This window comes from Lissotriton vulgaris, chromosome 11, assembly GCF_964263255.1.
Source record: "Lissotriton vulgaris chromosome 11, aLisVul1.2, whole genome shotgun sequence".
NCBI classification, from domain to species: Eukaryota; Metazoa; Chordata; class Amphibia; order Caudata; family Salamandridae; genus Lissotriton; species Lissotriton vulgaris.
In genome coordinates this window covers 586948046-586968775 of record NC_141699.1, presented here as the reverse complement: position 1 = coordinate 586968775, position 20730 = coordinate 586948046, and the positions used below count along the sequence as shown (strand labels likewise).

At 45.6% G+C, this 20730-nt stretch overlaps 1 protein-coding gene across 9 annotated transcripts in view; it reads right to left on the bottom strand.

Moving 5' to 3' along the window:
- XPO7 (exportin 7) overlaps positions 1 to 20730 on the bottom strand; it is a 687768-nt gene that overhangs the window by 42013 nt on the left and 625025 nt on the right. The window lies entirely within an intron of this gene.

Genomic DNA, 20730 nt, shown 5'->3' with positions numbered 1-20730 from the left:
GCTTTCTCAATTATGGAATGTACCTAGAATGCTAGTTAACAGACTTCCTGCCAGTTGGTAACACAAGTGGATACATGTTATGAGACATCTATCCAGGATTGAATTTCTAATGGTTTTGCCCTTAATTTAAATTCAACTAACATAATTAGGTGGCTTCATAAACGCCCTGCCCTTCTGGCACTGCAATATTTTAACGCAGTGCTCCTTAACCTTCTGACTTTTGTGGACCCCCACTTAATAATTACTAGAACCCGGAGAACATACACTGAATCCGTGGACCTCTACTGGGTCATTACGAATGGACGAGGACTCCGTCTAAGCATTTTCGATCATTCAAAACAAAAAATACAGAAACAAGCTTTCATCAAAATACACAAATGATCAAATAATTTAATTTAGAATCACATTAAAAAAAAAGTTTTAATAGGAAGGTTGGAGCTTTTCTAAATTCACTTGAGACTACTCATCCCATTTTATTCCATACTATTTTCTCTTCAGTGCACTTACACTGCTCAAAAGAATCAATCTGAGGATACTAACTTATTTTTAGCCTCCAATTTCAAATGTTTTCACATTTACAGAAGGAGTTAAATGTTCGATTATACATTTTTCATATTCACTGAAAAAACCATAGGTTTCACACCAGTTATAGTTAGCTGGAAATTTTACTGACATAAAACCATTGAAATTCCCACGTTATAGTTAGTTGGACTCACTATAACTTGCGCGCCTGCAATGCACTGCTGATGACGTCACATATTACATCACTCATGACATGGTCGTGCTAACGGTTCTTTATAAGCAACCCAGCGCAAGCGTGGAGGAAATCTGGGAGCAGTCAAATGTCGGCACCCGCTCGAGTGTGCAGCAGGCTGGTGGTTTCTGTTTCGTCCTGGGGCCACAGTTCGGATGGATGGATGGATGGATGGATGGATGGATGGATATATATATATATATATATATATATATATATATATATATATATATATATATATATATATATATATACACATACACACACATATACATATATATATATATATATATATATATATATATATATATATATATTACACACTATATTCACCGGTTAATATTATTTAATTTTCCAAGTAGGCTCAGACCCGTGTGGTTCCTGGACCACAGGATAAGCAACACTGGTTTAAGGTTTTCCTGACGGTTAACATAAGTAGTCCTTTTTCTTTCAACTATGACATATTGAATTAGTCCTGATGAGATCGCTGTGATTTAGTGTAGATTCCTGTTCAACACTATAAACGTTCCATACATGGCAAGTGTGCGTGGTTTATTTGCCGGCTGATGAGATTAAACAATGTTTGGAGACATGTATTTCATTTCGGATGTATGCAGGTGCGCCAGCGAGGACTCATCAGCCCTGGAAGTACTCCATTTAATTCCCAAACTAAAACAGTTTATCTTTGTTATATATATATATATTCCCAGACGCTTCAAGAATGCTCCAAATGCTGGTATTTACCATAGGGAATCAACGCCCACCCCACCCCACAGGCCAACACCTGTGATCTGCTAAAGTAAATCTCCAATTACACAAATCAAACCAGTCTGTGCTAGGTGGATTACGCGTGTTATGTGTAATCTCACCATTCTGAGTGCTTATGTTGGTGGAGAATCTTCTAAATTGCCCACAATCAGCAGCCTTAACAATGGTCACTGATCTGCTTTGTTGGAAACAGGTCAATTGTTGGTCTTGTTGTTGCAACTCGCAATCTTGACAGTTTTCAATACAGCAACTAAGATTGTGTGCTAAATGAATTCACTTTCCTATTGTATCAGCAGCAATGTATCCATCCTTACACCAATATACCACAGTTTTCAGTTTTGTTCGATTTGTCTACTTCATGCACACTACTGTGGCATCTCTGCTTCTTTGGCAACCATAGGCTTCTGATCTTCAAGGCCCCAGACGTGCATCCCACCAGGGCAACCTCTGGAGGCAGAGAGAATGGTTGACCACAAGTCAAATGCTCTATCACTTATCACCAAAGCTCTTGTGCAGTCTCATGAGAGACCCAGATTATGTTAGTCAGAACACCTTAATGATGAGCCCACTGCAAGTAGGGGCACAAATGGAGGGCACTCACGCATTTCTATGTGTGGCTGAACAGCAGAGTGTACAAAGACAGGAGACCTAGAAGGCACAGGACTGTCAGAGCCCTGCCCCCAAAACATCAAGAATATAGCTGGAATGAACAAACTCCTCTGGTGTGGAAGGGACAGCTTTCAGGGGTGCTGAGATGGCTCTAGATGCTACTTTTGCAAGTTGATGGAGAACGCTAAATCGAACGGCAGCAATGCTGTGGCGCTCAGATCGTCTGACACCAGCTAGAAGTAATCCACCGTCAGCAGACAGGCATAGAGATATGGAAATACGGACCCCTCCCCCATCCACCACCACCACTTAAGTGAAGACCCAAGATGCCAAGATCAAACTAGGACTATGAATCTGTAGTGTGCAGAACTTTCCACAAAATGGGGGTTCCTTCTGTGATACTGCAGAATCGGTACATGAAAGGAAAATGCTACTTACCAGTATGCATCTGTTCTTGGCATGTAGAGCTGCAGAGTCCTACACTTAGCAATAGATCGCCACCTGGTGTTGGGCTTGGATGATTGCAGGTTGTTGTCTTCTTGGAAGAAGTCTTTGTAGTCACGAGATAGGTGACTCCTCCCTTGGACAATACTGCGCATGGTCATCGACTCTATCCTCAGATTGTTTTTCGCCATGATGGGAAATCATGTAGTTAGTAGAAGTAAAGAGAAAGGATGTCCATGCGTGTGCATCTAAGTAAGATGAGTACTGGAACGGAAACAAGTCCCGGGGAGGTAGGAGGGCGTGTAGGACTCTGCAGCTCTACATGCCAAGAACAGATGCATAGTGGTAAGTAGCATTTTCCGTTCGAGGCATATGAGCTGCAGATCCTACACTTAGCAACGATTGTGCAGCAGTGTCTCCCCTAGGGGTGGTCGCTTGTATCCGTTGCAGCATACTGAAAGTGTTTTAGGGACAGCTTGGCCCACTGCAGCTTGCTGCTTGGCTAGCACATCAACACAATAGTGTTTAGTGAAGGTGTGTATTGTAGACCATGTTGCTGCCTTGCATATGTCCTCTAGTGGTATGTTTCCTAAGAAAGTCATAGAGGCTCCTAGTTTGCGAGTGGAGTGTGCTCTAGGAGGAACTGTTAGTGTACGTTTAGCTTTTTGATAGCATATTTGAATACACTTTACAATCCATCTGGCAATTCCTCCTTTAGAGATGGGATTGCCTTTGTGTGGGGGAGAGAAAGATACAAATAGTTGTTTTGTCTTTCTGAAGGATGTAGTCCTGTCTGTGTAGTATAGTAGAGCTCTTCTAACATCTAAGGTGTGTAAAGCCCTTTCTGCAATAGAGTCCGGTTTTTGAAAAAACACTGGTAACTCTACTGATTGGTTTAGGTGAAAAGGAGTAATCACTTTTGGCAGGAATTTAGGATTGGGTCCAAGAACCACTTTGTTAGGATGTATTTGAAAAAATGGTTCTTCTATTGTGAATTCTTGTATTTCACTAACTCTTCTAAGAGAGGTGATGGCAACAAGGAAGGCAGTTTTCCATGTTAGAAATTGCAGTTCACACTTATGTAAAGGCTCAAAAGGGGGGCCCATGAGTCTTGTAAGGACCACATTTAGGTTCCATACTGGAGCAGGTGGTAACCTAGGTGGGATTATTCGTTTTAATCCTTCCATAAATGCTTTTATTGCAGGTACTCTAAAGAGAGATAGATGTCTTTTTTGTAAATACGCTGCAATTGCTGCTAGATGAAGGCGTATGGAAGAATAAGCCAAATTGGACCTTTGTAGGTGTAGAAGGTAGCAAATGTTGTTACAGTATATTGCAAATCTTTTCCACTTAGCAGCATAACATGCTCTGGTAGTGGGTTTTCTAGCTTCTTTAATTATATTGATACAGTCTGGTGGTAAGCTTAAGTAACCAAACTCTAGGACTTCAGGAGCCAGATCGCCAAACTCAGTTGGCTTGGTTCTGGGTGCCTTATTTCTCCATGGTTCTGTGTTAACAGGGATGGCGTGAGCCCTAATTTCTGATGTGGAACCAATGACAGATCTAGTAGTGTGGTGAACCACGGCTGGCGTGCCCATGTGGGGGCCACTTGTATTAATGTGAGACACTGTTGTCTGATCTTGCGCACTACTAGTGGAATGAGTGGGAGAGGCGGAAAAGCGTACGCAAATCTGCCTGACAAGTTCATCCATATTGCATTCCCCTCCGACCGTGGGTGTGAGAACCTGGCGGCGAAGGTTGGGCATTTTGCATTTTTGTGGGTGGCAAACAGGTCTATCTGTGGATGCCCCCACATTTGGAAGAATCGTTGTAGAACTTGTGGGTGCAACTCCCATTCGTGAATCTGTTGTGACTGACGACTCAACAGATCTGCTATCTGGTTGTGAATTCCTGGAAGGTGTTCTACTGTGAGGTGTATGTTTTGAGGGATGGCCCATCTCCAAATGTTTTGTGCAAGCTGGGACAGTTGCAGAGAGTGTGTCCCCCCTGTTTTTGTATATAATACATTGCTGTCATATTGTCCGTCCGGACTAGGACAGCTTTGTTTTGTATTTGTACTTGAAAAGTTTTGAGTGCTAGGAAAATTGCTAGCACCTCCAAATGGTTGATGTGGAACTGTTTCTGTTGATTGTTCCACTGACCTTGTGTGGTATAATGCAAGAGATGGGCTCCCGATCCTGTGAGGGATGCATCTGTTGTGAGCACTATCTGTGGAATAGGGTCTAGGAACGGCCGTCCCTTTGTCAAGTTTTTGGTGTTCCACCATTGCAGAGAGCGATATGTACGGCTGTCTACCAACACCAGGTCTGTGAGTTGACCTTGAGCCTGATTCCACTGTTGTGCTAGACATTCTGTAGAGGGCGCATTTGCAGTCTTGCGTGAGGAACTATAAAGATGCAAGACGCCATCATGCCTATTAGTTTCATGAACATTCTGGCTTGGAGAGAGTGCTGGCATTGAAAAGGGGAGAATAAGTTCTGAATACTTTGAATCCTGGCTTTACTGGGATACGCTGGAGCTGCAGATGTGTCTATGGTAGCTCCTAGATATTGATGAGCGTGCGAAGGCTCTAGGTGCGACTTGGTGTAGTTTATCTTAAACCCTAAGTCGTGCAATGTTTGAATTGTTTGTTTTGTGTGTTGTACACACTGGTTGAACGATCTTGCTTTTATGAGCCAGTCGTTGAGGTAAGGGAAGACATGTATTTGTTGTCTTCTGAGATGTGCTGCTACTACTGCTAAGCACTTTGTAAACACTTGTGGTGCTGTTGTGACCCCGAATGGAAGGACTTTGACCTGATAGTGTTGACCTTGTATGACAAACCTTAGATACTTCCTGTGCGCAGGATGTATAGGAATGTGGAAGTAGGTGTCCTTTAGGTCTAGTGTGGACAGAAAATCTCCCTGTTGTAGTAATGGGAGTACTTGTTGTAAAGTGATCATGTGAAAATGATCCGATTGTATGTAGTGGTTGAGGGGCCTGAGATCGAGAATTGGCCTTAATGTCCCGTCCTTTTTGGGAATTAGGAAGTACAGGGAGTAAACGCCTGTTCCTTGTTCCTCTAAAGGAACTACTTGAATAGCATCTTTTTGTAGAAGTGCTAGAACTTCCTGTTGAAGCAGAGTTATATAGTCTGTGGACATTGGACGCTGCCTGGGTGGTATGTTTGGGGGGGTTGCTGAGAGTTCTAGGCAGTAACCATGGTGGATAATTTGTCTTACCCACCTGTCTGTGGTGATGGAGTTCCAGACAGGTAGGAACTGTGAAAGCCTGCCCCTCACAGAAGTGGAATGCTATAGGGGAGGCAGAGGGAAGTCACTGTTTGGGAGTGGAAGAGGAGCGGTTGTTGTTATTACCTCTGCCTCTTCCCTTATTGTTGTTGCCTCTGTATCCTCCTCTAAAGTAGCCTTTATTAGAGGAGGTTTGTGCGTTTGTCTTAAAAGATGATGTGGTCTCCGTACCTGTTTGCTTTAAGCCTCCTCTATAGAAGGAGCGGCGAAAATAACTTTTATTCTGGGTGGATTGTAATGCACCCATAGACTTAGCTGTGTCCGTGTCTTTTTTCATCTTCTCTAGTGTGTTGTCTACCTCCGCCCCGAACAACTGGTTTTGATTGAAGGGCTGGTTCAGGATGGTAGGTTGTACCTCTGGTTTAAAACCTGAAATGCGTAACCATGCATGACGTCTGAGAATGTTGTGAATGTATCTAGGTCCCTAATTAAATATTCCTGATTCATGCCCTTATGCGGTTATGATAAATCATGTCCTAATGAAGGCATACGAATCTTACCCATATTCAGCCATAGCCCACGCAGCCCAAATACGCAAGGCTACTTCCTTAGATTCCTAGAGAGCACAACAAGTTCTTTCGACACACCAAACCTTCAGCAACCTGGGAATTCCCTATGCCTTTGTTTTGATTTGTCATTGAACTCCTGCGAGCACTAAAGGAACAGTCAGTTCTTAGTGACATCTTTTATTGACGTCTTATGTCCAACCTTACGTCAAACACGGCACCTTCAAGGTATAAATATACCAACACTTGCCTTAAGCAAACACACAGTGGTGTGGAGCAGAGCGGCTATCTACTTATCCGAAGCCCAGCTGATGCGAGAGCCGAAGGAAGCCCACCCTCCCCTTTGACACACTGGAGAAGCTGCCTTTTCTCACGCCGAGAAATCCAGCTCCGGTGTTTTCCAGTCACCTGTGCGGGTTACTGGGAGATCGAGTCCTGAGAAACGAGATACAAGACCTCCTTCATTCTATAACCAAGGTACGGAGCTGATTCAAACCTTAAAGAGAATTCTTGATTCAGATTCTTGGCAAAAACCCAACTTAACTTAAAACTGCAACTTACTTACTCCTTCCCACGTATTAGGCTTAGGTCAGGTACACCGGGGTAGGCGTACGTTAGAAGCACCAGTTGAGTTAGTTAGTCAATGTTTTTATGTATGTAAATATTTTATCCGTTTTAAAGTATCATATGGCTAAGAAACCATATCAATGCTTTAACAGTATTATTTTATAATACTCCTTTTACTGTACGCACTTTACTTCATGATAAGTATTGCAATTGTGGCAATTCATTGCTCTTGCATGAGAAAGAAGACTGCTCAATAAAATAACACCTTTTATTGAAAACGCCAGTCTCTCTATTTCTCTGCACCTTGGTGAAATTAAGCACGCACGATTGACTGAGTGAAATAGCTGTCTATTGTTTTCACACGACTCTGGAGATACACTCCTTATTCTAGGGGAGCAAAGTTGTCATGTTATATGGTTGCCAGAAGCTAATCCCTTCTTGTCTAAATCAGGGAAGTTAACCCCTCCCTATTCATTCGAGAAAGTTTCTAGTGACCTCTGAGCTAGCTGGCAAAAACTAATTAAGTCTAACATAGTCAGTAGAGACCTAGATTACCTCAGTCCTACGTCTACACTGCTATTTATGTTATTCCAATGCGCAGAGCCTATTGGAAAAATAGGAACTACACTACAAGAATCACACTAGTATTGACTGCTCTGGATGCTGCGTCAGCTACATCTAGTGCACATTTAATTGAGGCATTAGATATTAGTTTGCCTTCTTGTAAGAGCTCTGCTGCCTGATCTTTGTATTGATCTGGGAGATGTTCCATTAATTTTTCTAGTTGGTCGTAGTGAACCCTGTCGTAGCGTGAGAGTAAGGTTTGTGTGTTTGCTAGGCTCCATATGTTTGCTGCTTGTGCAGCAATCCTTTTTCCCGACGTATCAATAATTTTTGATTCTTTGTCAGGCGGGGCGTGTCACCAGAAGTTTGGGAGTTTGCTCTTTTACATGCATTTGACACTACCAAAGAGTCTAGTGGCAGATGTCCCTTAATATAGACTGGATCAGCTGGTGCTGGTCTATACTTTTTTTCTATTCTGGGATTTAGCACCCTACATCTTACTGGATCTTTAAAAATGTCTGGAGCATGTTTAATAACTCCTTTGATCATAGGTAATATTTGAGTAGACCTTTGTGACTGCTCAAAAGTGTCTAGTAAGAAATCCTCCTCAATGGCATCAGAGTGCATTGACACTCCATGGTAAAGGGCAGCTCTGTTTAATAGATGATTAAACCCAATACTATCTTCTGTAGGGGAAGGTTTTGTTGGGTAGTACTGAGGCTCAGGGATGTCTGGTGCATTGTTTGGTGTGAAACCATATGCCTCGTCCTCCTTGGAATATTGGGGGTTGACATCCTCATCTAAAGGGTATGTTACGTCATTGGCCCCACCTAAATCATACTCTTCGTCAGTGTGGTGTGATGATGCAGGAGATTGAACTGGAGAAGTCATAGGTTCAATGTAAGGATTAGGAAAGGAAGAAGGTGAAGGTGAGGAAGGGTGCATTGGAGAAGTTGCACAGTCCTCCTTTTTGGCAGGAACCACAGGTGGAAGTGGTGTGTCTGCTGGTCTTTTGTTATAGGGAATTGCTTCTGGCCTTCTTTTTTTATATGGAATTGCTTCCACATGTTCAGTTTTAGACTTTTTTCTGTTTAGGATCTGGTTTAAACAGTTCTTCTTGTTCTATAATCTTCTTTGGCATCGATTTTTTCGGTGCCGATAGAGGTTGATTAGTGTTCTTTGCCTTAGGAGGAGTGATTGAGTCCTGTGGCAATTTTTTCGGTGCCGAAGGTGGTCTAGGCTTGTCTGTATCATGCCTTGGAGTCTTTGTTACCAATATCGTAGATTTCGGCGTGGAGTCAGGTTTTGTTGGGCCTACGGCGCCGGAATCTGGCTTCCCTTCTTTATTTCTGGAACCGGAGGATTTCGGAGTCGAAGCTTTCGGGTCCGGTTCCGGTTTTGGCTTCGGCACCGATGTGTCTTTTGGTTCTGGTGCCGAAGGGTCTTTGTCTTTGGGCACCGAAGGGCGTTTTGGCTTCGGTGTCGTAGAATCCTTCGGTGTCGAAGGATGTTTCGGTGCCAATGGAGGAGGTGGAATTGGCAAATGATGTTTTTTCGGTGCTGAGGCACCGGAAGGCGTAGTCTTTTTCCTCGGAGCCGAGCCCGAAGGCAGGGCGTCGGAGGGTAAATTTCGGTCTCGACTGGGCCCCATGGGCGGAATGCCGACCGCTGCCTTTGTCTTAGGTAGTGTATGTTGTGCGGGGGCAGTGGTACTCACCGGTTGTCGAGATGGAATCAAATTGTCCAAGTCCTCTGCCCCCGATATGATCTGGAGATCAGGCGAGTCTTCCTCGGCGACGAGTGGAGCCTCGTCCTCGGAGATATCTTCGATTGGATCTTCGTCCTCGTAGACGTCTTCTTCGACGATCTCCTCCTCAAAGATGGCCTCCGGTGCTGATCTCCTCATTTCGTGTTGACGGGCCCTCCGATCCCGAATGGTTTTCTTCGATCAGAAGGAGGCACAGGTCGACTCGTCGTGTTCTGGCGGGAGACGGAGGTTGCAGACCTCGTGATGGTCGCTATGAGGGAAATTTGCTCGACATACCAGGCATCTCTTGAATGGAGTTCTGTCCATGAGGCGTAGGCCGCACGGCGCCGATAGGCTCAACGGCCCGCGTCGATGCACCGGAATGTAGCAGGTGATGTCAAAAAGTCTATTCGATGTCGAAATAAGTTTATCTAAAGTTTCTCGCTTCGAAATTGCAGAAAAAGTATTTTCTAGCCGGAGCGGAAAACTTATATCCGAACCCAGTGGCGGAAAAAAACAATCTGAGGATGGAGTCGATGACCATGCGCAGTATTGTCCAAGGGAGGAGTCACCTATCTCGTGACTACAAAGACTTCTTCCAAGAAGACAACAACCTGCAATCATCCGAGCCCAACCCAGGTGGCTATCTATTGCTAAGTGTAGGATCTGCAGCTCATATGACTCGAACAAACACTTTCTCCCTGCTCAGAGCCAACAAAACCTGTGCCATGGACATCATCTTTAATTTCTCCTTATAGAGGAAGGCGTTCAAGACCAAAAGACTGAGAATGGGACAAAGATCAGCAGACTTCAAGGAGACAAAAAAAATTCAGAACTAACATCCCTTGTGCTGTAGAACGAGCTCTATTGTTCCTTTACTCGACAGAGGTAAGATCTCTTGCTCCAGAATCCTGGCATTATCTAGAGATGTGGGAGAAGAGAGGGAAATCATTGGACAGGGAAACTAGTGAAATGTAATGGCGTGATAGCCCTCTCATGACGGTGAGAGGGCTATCACACAAGTGCTCCTCCAGAAGTGCATGAAAGCAGTTCTGCCAGTGGGGAAAAGGGGTAAGAGAAATAAGAGAGTCTGTGGTGGCTCCTGGACACACTGCACCTCTGTACTGGTGCAGCAACTGATTTTCCTGTTGAATGGGATGGGAAGGATGGTTTTGCTGATAGAGAATTCATCTGGAGACCTCATGAAACGTGATATTCTCTGCAGTACTGATAATACCAGTCCCAGGGAAAATGCTATTGCCAGTCCCTGTCTGACTCTTCCCAGAACGGAATCAGCTTTCTATCTAAAGAAGAGCAGGCCATGAAATAGCATGTCCATTAGGTTGGCCTGGACAGTCCCTCTAAATCTGGTGGTTCATATCCAGCATGATAGTGGAGAGTGACAGATGAGACCATCACTCATGACACCAGGTCAACAGTCTACACACATGGGGTGTCTGCTACTTGCCCTCGTGCACTCAGGAAGGGGCGAGCTTTCGTCACATGTTCTGGGCCTGTCCACTGCTGGGAGATCACTAGCGGAAGGTGACGACTGTTTTGGCAACTGTGACGGAGAGGGAGGTAGCCATGACACCAGGGGTCTGCTTGCTGCACTGGTTCCCACACACTTCAAAGACTAAGATTACCAGCAAGTTTATTGATCTGGGGGTGGTCCTGGCCAAGCGAGAACTCACTTCCCACTGGAAGGCGAGACGGGGTCCTGCTCTAGCGCGCTGGCATAGGGAGCTACTGAATTGGGCAGAAAGTGAAGGCAATTAAAGATTAGGTATGTTAGGTAGTAGCGGGAACGAAAAGTCGTTGGAAATGGCTCGGGCATGGGTGGCTCTTCTGGAATTGGCCAAACATCCGATTGGGGACTATGAGAGTGCAGAAATGTGTTACTTACCTGTAACAACAGTTATCCAGTATTGGTGTCTTTCATAGATTCACATGCCTGAATCATTTCCCGTCGTCGGGGTGGGAGTCCCCGGTAAATAACAATAGTAATGTCACATAGACATATACTTAGTACTAGGCCAGAGGCCTTACATCAGTAGCCTATCTAGGTCCTTATGTAAAAAGGACCAAACTTTGGCCAGGAGCCAATCAGCTACTATCACCCTCCTCACCTTCCTGGAAGGAGCCCTAGTCCCTCAGATTTTCGTAAGCACAGTGCTAAGTAGTACCTACTGAGAGGGTAAAGGTGAGCCCTTCCAGGGAAGGCGGGTGGGTTGCATGTGAATCTATGAAAGACACCAATACTGGATAACTGCTGTTACAGGTAAGTAACGCATTTCTTATCCAGTATTATGGGTATCTTTCATAGATTCACATGCCTGAATCAGAATAGCAAGCAATAATGAGCACATTTCGTCTAATACATCCGTCAAGACATAATAATCTTATCATAAGCTGTTACACAGTTTACATGATACTGACAACCTGATAAGAAATGTGCGATAAATTACCTGGAAGGTGGGATGATAGGAAGAAGGCTCACCACTAATGAAATAGATGACGTAGGACCGCCTGTCCCACTGCTGCATCCTTCATAAGTTCAGAGTCCAAGCAGTAGTGCTTGGTGAACGTATGTGGTGTCTTCCATGTCGTCGCTCTGCAGATGTCGACAATGGGTACCCCAGCAAAGAGCGCCATGGAGGTGGATACCGCTCTAGTGGATTGTGCTCCAAACTTTGAAGGCAGAGGATGGCCCGCCTGTTGGTGACAGAAGGCGATGGCCGCTGAAATCCATCTGGAAATGCTCTGTTTTGTCAATGCTAGGCCTTTTCTGGGCCTGCTAAATTCAACAAACAATTGGTTGGACTTCCTAAATTGCTCCATCCTGTGTATGTAGAATTTGAGACATCGTTTGAGGTCCAATGAGTGTAGAGATCTTTCAGCCGCAGATGATGGATTCGGGAAGAAAGATCTTAGGACAATAGGTTCGTTGAGATGGAAAGAGGACGGAACCTTCGGTATAAACCTAGGGTTAGTCCGTAGAATGACCCTGTCGTTCTTGAACTGGATGAAGGGGTCTTGCACAGAAAAAGCCTGCAGTTCACTCACTCTCCTTGCTGACGTGAGCGCCAGTAATAGAGCTGTTTTCCATGACAAATATTTTAGATCTGCTCTGTGGATTGGCTCAAACGGGTGTTTCATTAGTTGAGCTAGTACCACATTTAGTTGCCATGTAGGTGGAGACGCTCTAACTGGAGTTGTTTTTCTGCCACTGACCACTGACCGTGTACTTGCAGTTCTTGAAGGAATGCCCCCCATCCTTCCAGTGAAGCGTCTGTGGTTATCACATGAGGAGAGACTGGGAGTAGAAAAGGGAGGCCCTTGTTTAAGTTGTCGCCCAGAAGCCACCATCTCAGAACTTTCTTCATGACCTGAGTGATCTTGATCCAGTCGTCGAAAGATCCTGTACTTTGGATCCACTGATTTGTTAAGGCTTCCTGTAGAGGCCGCATGTGGAGGCGACAGTGAGGAATGAGAAAAATGTTGGAAGACATCATTCCTAGCAACGACTTGAAGAGTCGAACCTTGACTCTCTTTTTGGTCTGAATGTGGACGGCCAGGGTCTTCAGCTTGAGCTGACGTTCTCTGGAAGGGAAGGCTTTCTCCTGTTGTGTATCCAATGTTGCTCCCAGGAAATTGAGACGTTGTAACGGTTGTAGAGTTGACTTTTCCTGGTTGAGTGTTAGGCCCAGGTTCTCGAAGAGATGAAGGCAGGCCGTAGAGGACCTGGCTACGCCTGTCCGAGTAGGAGCTTTGACGAGCCAGTCGTCTAGGTAGGGAAAGACTTGGTGATGATGCTGGCGAAGGTATGCCGCTACCGGAGACAGACACTTTGTGAAGATGCGTGGAGCTGACTTCAGGCCGAATGGTAATACTCTGAACTGGTAGTGTCTGCCTGCCACTGCAAACCTCAGGAATTGTCGATGACTCTTGTGAATGAGGATATGAAAATAGGCATCCTGGAGGTCTAAGGATACCATATAGTCTTTTGAATTGAGTAGGTGTAATGCCTCCTGGAGGGTAACCATACGGAAGGACTGCTTCTTGAGGTATTTGTTTAGGTTTCTCAGATCCAGTATTGGTCTCCACTGCTTCTTCTCCTTTTTTCTGATCAGGAAGAATCGGGAATAGAATCATCTCCCCTTCTGACCTCGGGGAACTCTTTCCACTGCTCTTTTCTGGAGTATTAGAGAGAGCTCCTGTTGAAGTAGGTTTAGATTCTTGTGCTGCATAGGACATGGTGGGTTCGGAGGAGGATGCTCCACAAACTCCAAAGTGTGTCCGAAGCGAACTAACTGCAAAACCCAACGATCTGTTGTAATTTGCTTCCAATTGTGAAGGAAGTTGGTAATTTTCCCTCCAACTACGAATTGTGGAGAAGAAGTGGAGGCCTGCTGGAGAAAGCAGTCATTGGCGTCTGTAATTGTCTTTCTTTCCTCCTTTCCCTCGAAAGGACGACTTGTTGTATGAGGATCGTCCTTGTTGCTGCCTCTGCTGATATTGAGGCTTGTACTGCTGGGAAGAGTTATAAGCGGACTTGTAACCTTGATAGCTGCCACGATTCTGTTGCCCTCTACCTCTGGATCCTCGAAAGGAATTATTTTTGTATTCCAGGGTGCCTAGGGCTTTCGCCGTGTCGGTATCCTTTTTAATACCTTGCAGCATGTCATCGATATGCTCACCGAAGAGCAGTTCTCCATCAAATGGCATGTCTAGAACTTTGGCTTGCACTTCAGGCCGGAATGCGATGGCTTTAAGCCAGCCCTGGCGTCTCAAAACCGCTGCTCCTGCCAATTGACGAAAGCCTGTGGAAGCGATATCCAAGGCCACATCGATCATCTCTGAGGCAGAGCGTTCGCCCTCCAGCAAAATCTTCTTAACCTCTTCTTTCTGGTCTTCTGGGATCGCTCCTAGATATGGGGCTATATCTGCCCATATCTGTCGATTGTAGCGACCTAGTAATGCCAGAGAATTTGCAGCCCTGACTGATAGGGCGGACATGGAGGAAAATCTCTTGCCGATGGCATCAAGTTTTCTCCCCTCTTTATCAGGAGGCGCTGTTATTGCCGCTGCCGGGTTGCTGGACTTCTGCTGAGCGGCCTGTGATAGAACCGAGTCAGGTTTAGTTTGGCCAGTTAAACATGCGGGTGCAGTGTCTGGGGCTTTGAACTTCCTTTCAAGTCTAGCCGGCACAGGAATAAGAGAGGAAGGATTTTTCATTATTTTAAGTCCTTGCTCCCATATATAATCGATTACTGGAATGGAGTGAGCAGATCTCTTGAAAGGTTCCTTAAAATCATGAAGGAAACAGCCCTGTGTTTCCGATGCTATTTGGATGTTGAACCTTGCAGCCGCTCTCCCTACGATATTATGGAATCCCCCTAAATCTTCAGGGGGTGAATCGTCCTGTACTTGGTCTAGTGATGCTGATTCCGCGTTGGCGTGATCCTCATCCTCATCATCATCATCATGTATTTCACCTTCCTCCTCTTGGGCTTCGTCACCTCTCATTTCTTCTTCATATTCATCCTCATCCGAAGAAATTTGAGGAGGTAATTTCTCTTGTTCCTGACGCACAACCAGCGGAGGTGGCCGCTGTCGATGTTGAGGAGTTGGCGCTTCCTGTTGTGCCTGTACTCCTGATGCAGGAGAAGATGATGGGAATCTTTGTTTATAGTCCGCAATTAGAAACTGGAGGTCAGACAATTGACGCTGGAAGGCACACCATAGGCTGGACAGTGGTATGCTGTTGAACTTCCTCTTGAATTGTAACCTCCTCTAAATCTTCACAGTCCGAACTCTCATGAACTTTTATGTTAAGATGAGATGGACTGGACGCTATGGGAAACATGATCTCCATCTCAGGATCTTCTGATTCTAGAAACTGCGTTGGCAGCAGCTGTTGGACCTTGCTAGGTGAGGTCATCTCTGGTGTCACCCGGCATGATGACATTTTAAAATGTGTATATGTATACTTCAATGAGGGAGAGCCCTTAGATTGTAGATCCGTTGACGCGGTGTCCGTCGACGGTGGAGCGTCTACGAATTTGGGAGATTTATCAGGCATTTTCATTGGCGACTGAATCGTCGTCATTGATGTTCTCGTCGTCGTCGACGACAATGATTTCTTCGTCGACGGCGGCGTCGACACTGTAGTGGTCGACGACGATGGCTTCGTCGACGGTCTCGTCGTCGACAGGCTCGTCAACGGTGGAGTCGACGACGATGGCTTCGTCGACGGTGTCCTCGTCGACGGTGTCCTCGTCGACGAGGTAGTCTTCGTCGACGATGTAGTCTTCGTCGACAGTGGGGTCGTCGTTGACGATGGGATCTTCGTCGACGCTGAAGTCCTCGTCGACGATGGGATTTTAGTCGACGCTGAAAGCTTCGCCTTCGTCGACGATGAAGCCGACGTCGACGGGAGCGTCGACAGATGCGTCGTCGACGATATTGTAGAAGTCGACGCCATGGAGAAAGTAGACGCCGTGGATGTCGAAATGGAGACATCGTCACAGGCAGGCCAGAAGACACCATAGCAGGCTTCTTGAAGTCTGTCATCTGAAGAGAAGGTTTCTGAGGCTTGACCTTAGGATGACCCTCCATGGACTTTGGCTTCTTGTGAGGAGGCGCAGCAGACTGACCTGGGGATGTCTGTCGAGGCCTTTTAGGAGAGGATTGGAAACTCCTGAAGGAACACTCGCTCTCACCTGAAGAGACTGCTTGATCTTAGTCTCTGAAGCCACAGAATCAGGCGCCCTTCCCTGTCCTTCAATGTTTTGACCGGGAGAGTGCGACAAATCTTACATTCCTTGGCAGAATGCGGAGGATAGAGGCAATACAAGCAGTCTTCATGCTTGTCCTCTATATGTAACCTCATTTTGCTACAAGAGGCACAGGGTCTAAAAAGCCCTTTTTTAGGAGTAGTAGACATAATAAATACCAATACTCCTTCCAAAGCTGAAACTTGAAGAGAAAATAGGATAAATCCAAAGATATGGGAAGAACCTGAGCAGAGCTCAGTGGAGACTCCCTTAGCACGACGTGCGGTAGAAAATCTGAGGGACTAGGGCTCCTTCCAGGAAGGTGAGGAGGGTGATAGTAGCTGATTGGCTCCTGGCCAAAGTTTGGTCCTTTTTACATAAGGACCTAGATAGGCTACTGATGTAAGGCCTCTGGCCTAGTACTAAGTATATGTCTATGTGACATTACTATTGTTATTTACCGGGGACTCCCACCCCGACGAAGGGGAATGATTCAGGCATGTGAATCTATGAAAGATACCCATAATACTGGATAACTTGATGAGTTCGAGGGTGTGGGGGCCTCCTGAGCGGTATCCCCTTCTGAGGGAACACAGGGCATATTGGGAATGGCGGGAGCCTGATGGGGGCTTTCCCCTGATGTTCTTAATTCAATACAGGCAGAGACCCGGGAAGTAGGAGTTCAGATAGGTGGTACAGGGACTCCGATTACCTCTATGACCATATTAGTGACAGGCGGCATGCTTGGGTGGGTGGTGGGGTGGGGGTTTGTTGGGATGGTTAGGAGTGGGGGAGGGGTGTGAGGTTGGGGTGTTATTTATGTTGAAGTATAGTGGTGGCCTGGTCCATGTGTGGAGACGGGTAGGCCTAGCTCTTGGGCTCCATGTGGGAGAACGAAGGAGACTTAGTACTGCACCTTTGTGATTTTTGGTAGAACACTTTTGTGTACAGTCCCACCTGGGAGGTCGCTAGAGCTATTATTGTGAACACTTGTTCTAAATCTTGACTTCCTCATCAATTTGTCATGGTGCCCACAGGGCTGTATGTACACTTGTTGAAAACCATTAAAATTCTGTTTAAAAAACGAAAATCCTGTGTACACACCTGGCCAGATTATTTGCTTGGCCAGCTCTTTTAATAGTTCAGCTCAACAATCCCTCAAATGGTCAGTGAAAGTTAGGCATTTCACATAAAGTATGAGAATATTGTGCTACGGCTTGAGTCGTCATGGACAACCGAATCATGAGGCTCCCAGAGAAAAAAAACACCTTCCTCTAGGCATGGAATGTTTTAGACTCACAGTCTAGAGAAGCCAGGTTTTTGCTTGGAGCAGTACGAAATCTGCACCACCAGACTGCTGATGAAGGATAGGCAGTCAAAAACGTAGGATCACCCAGGTGCTGGATGCGGACGGTGCGAATAGAATATATACCACAGTAGGATACTATATAGTTCCAATGTCCAGCCGGACATGGATTATTATTTAAATGATATTCAGAGAATCATGTGAAGGATACATGAACAACAACATTTAGAGTAGGGCACAGTCCTGTGCCTTACATTGAGGGTAGGGTGTGCAGTCATCAGGGGACAATTCAAACAGTTTAGGACAAACAACAGTTATACAGTTACAGGTAAAGACTGAGCAGAATGGCCACTTGTATTTCAGTATGTAAAAGGATTCAGTAAGTATAGCCAAAATAGTAATCACACGAGTTAGGCACAGTGGTCATATGTGACACTATTAGAGAAAGTCAACGTTTCGATCCCTAGCTCAAAATTGTACGGGATCATCATCAGGACTAGAAAATAACATTTGCCTGGTATATACAGTTAAAGCCTGTTAAGGGAAAACAGGGGGAAACAAGAAAGAAAAGTGACCAGTGAGAATCACTTGGAACATTCAGAAATTTACATTAGGTCAACGCATGTATGTTAATCACATAAAGAATTGGTGCTCGAACGGTCGATTGAGTTTTGCCGTTGTGGCAAACAAATAATGACTATAGGTAATTGTGACATGGTGTAAGAATGGCTAGTGTGACATGGCTTAAAAGAACATTGGCCCGAGAGCGGTATAACATTGTGCCTTGCACGGAGCCCGTGGGTGGTATACTTATGGCGTACTCTTGTGTCATAAATTGGAATTAGAAAGCATTTCTCACTTCTACACGACCAATGCAGTGATTTCTGCCCACCTGGGGGAGAGTTAGACTAAACTGGATAGTGACAGATCAAGGAACCGGATAATTACTCAAAAGAAACGTCAACAGTGAAACAATATATCATGATGGAGTGCCCGTGATCGGTATAGACGGTGCGTGACATGGTAACATCATTTGTTAAAACCAGAACTGTCTTATAACATTTAATAAACATACGACAATTGTAGCTGTACTGAGAAGACGGCGCAGTGTATGTGCCCACCCAGCCGAATGTTGGTTGTAGTTAAAACGAATCCCGTGAGGAGGCGTCTTACTGGGTCTGGTGGGATGGGGCAGGTCATGTGGAGCACACAGCTTGCTTTGTGAGAAATTTTAGATAAAGTAGTGAAGGCTTACCGCGGTACAGCAGTGAGGCGGCTCTGTGGGGGGCTGGCCAGCCTGATCCCACCTTAATAAATATGGTCAGAGTCCGCTGTGGGGCAAAAGGGTGCCAGTCAGTGGTGGTATTTCAATAGGGCGTGAAAAGGGCAAAAGAAAAAGTGGGGCAGTGTCGCCTACCTCTGGCCGAGAAGCGGAGTGGTTGCTCCGAAGTGGGCGTGTTGCCCCTTGCTTATGGCTGTGGTCGCTTGGGTGGATCTTCAAGGTGTAGCCACTGCTGGTGGCGGGTTGTTTAGACTGGGTTCCGCTGGGGAAGAAAAGTTAAAAAAAGGGGGTTGGGGTTAAGGCGCTGTTCTGGTGGGAACAGTTACGGGGATCCGAGAGTCAGGAGCGGCGAGGGAGTCTTACCTAAAATAAGCAGAGGTTAGCAGTAAGAAGCAGCAATGTGCTTCACGTGTGCTGCGTGATGGCAGACACAGGGCGTAGCGAAAACAGCCAGTGCTTAAATGAAGACAGGCCGTCGCCATTGTGAATGAGTCACTGGTGGGCAAAATAGAAAAGGGACTAACAGGTGGAGCTCAATGCATGCCGCCATCTTGGTTGAGCTCACAAGCGGAGCTCAATGGGTGCCGCCATTTTGGTTGAATGAAACAGGTCCGAGGGAATGTTGTGGAAGTGCCGTGCGATTGAGAAAGTGAGAAGATAATGGTGATAAGTGACAAAATAGTTACATATTAACAATGACTTACACATATTAAAATCGGATTAAAATTTAGGAGAAGAGCAAAAGAAATTAAATTGAGGATCAGGTTCTGGCTTGAAAAGGTATACAACACCATGTAAGTATGGAACTACATGGAAAATATGCCAGCAGGATACTATAGACAAAGCAATTGATGTAGGGAAAATCCTCGCTTTTGTTGAGGCCATTTCGGATTGTATCGAACTGAATCATTGTTTTTAGTTCCTCACGACATGCGGATGGCTCACTGCCAGAACAGCTAAAATGGGCTCCTTTAAAATGTTTCTGAATGGCAGCGGAGGCTCAGAAGCTGAAGTTGCAAATATTCTGTCAGGATATGTGGCTTGTGTTCCTTCATGGGCAAGAAGAGCTCCAGAACCTAGGAGGCCTTTCTGAGGACCGTTTTAAAAACGATAACCTCTTCTAAGGGGGGGCCCTGAGAGATACTCTATGCCCACTTCTGGGGAAGTGTCTAGGCCAATCATTCTGCCATACCAGATAAAGAGAAGCATCTGTGTTCACAGAAAAAAAAAGACTACTTTACTCTTTGCTGTTGTCATAATCAGACTATACTATTTAATACATCTGTATTTAATCTGGGCCTGACAAAAAACACATCATTTTGTTGAAATATTTATCTCTAGGCAGAGGCCTTTACTAAGACTCCTCCACCAACCTCTGAGCTTGGAGGTCAGAGAGCTTCAGTTTGACTTTTGTCTTGTGAAAATCTGCTGCCTGGTATAGTGGCTCCGTTTCAGGTAGTTCCAAGTTAGAAATATTTACAGCTTTCAAAAGTTAGCACTTTCTGAAGCAGTAATGTTATCCTGTGGAGGAAAGGCATATACTGCATACAGGCACTTTACAGCGACTTACAGGACCAATCTTCCAGACTTAAAGTGAGTAGGCAGCAGGGTCCAAGGCAGCATCAACAGGTCACCTCTAGCAGACTGGGGTGGCTGGGGACAGGTGCAAAACAGCATCAGGTGACCAGTTGAAGTCAATGGGTTAAAAAAAAAAAGCTGCAGCTTTGGACTGGGCGGCCAGTCCAGCTGAACCAACAAGGTGGCTCAGGTTTCATGATGTTCAGGGAAATCGGGACACCTTTGGTCCTCTTCTCATGAGGCCGGGGCAGACGGATGCAGAGGGGTCCTGAGGTGTCGGGTTTCTGTCACATGAGACACAGGTGGTAGAGGGGGCCTGCACAAAGAGGCTGCAGGCGAAGGTGGGCTTCAGCTCTGGAGAATCTGGGAACCACGCAGGCATCGTTGACCCACTTCAACTCAGCCTGGGGGTACAGGTGCAGTGATGCTTTCTAGTTTCAGGTTTTTGGCGGTCCAGAGTCCTCGCAGCTCTTCTGGGTTGCCTGAAGGATGCAAGGCAGCAGCTCCGCTACCTC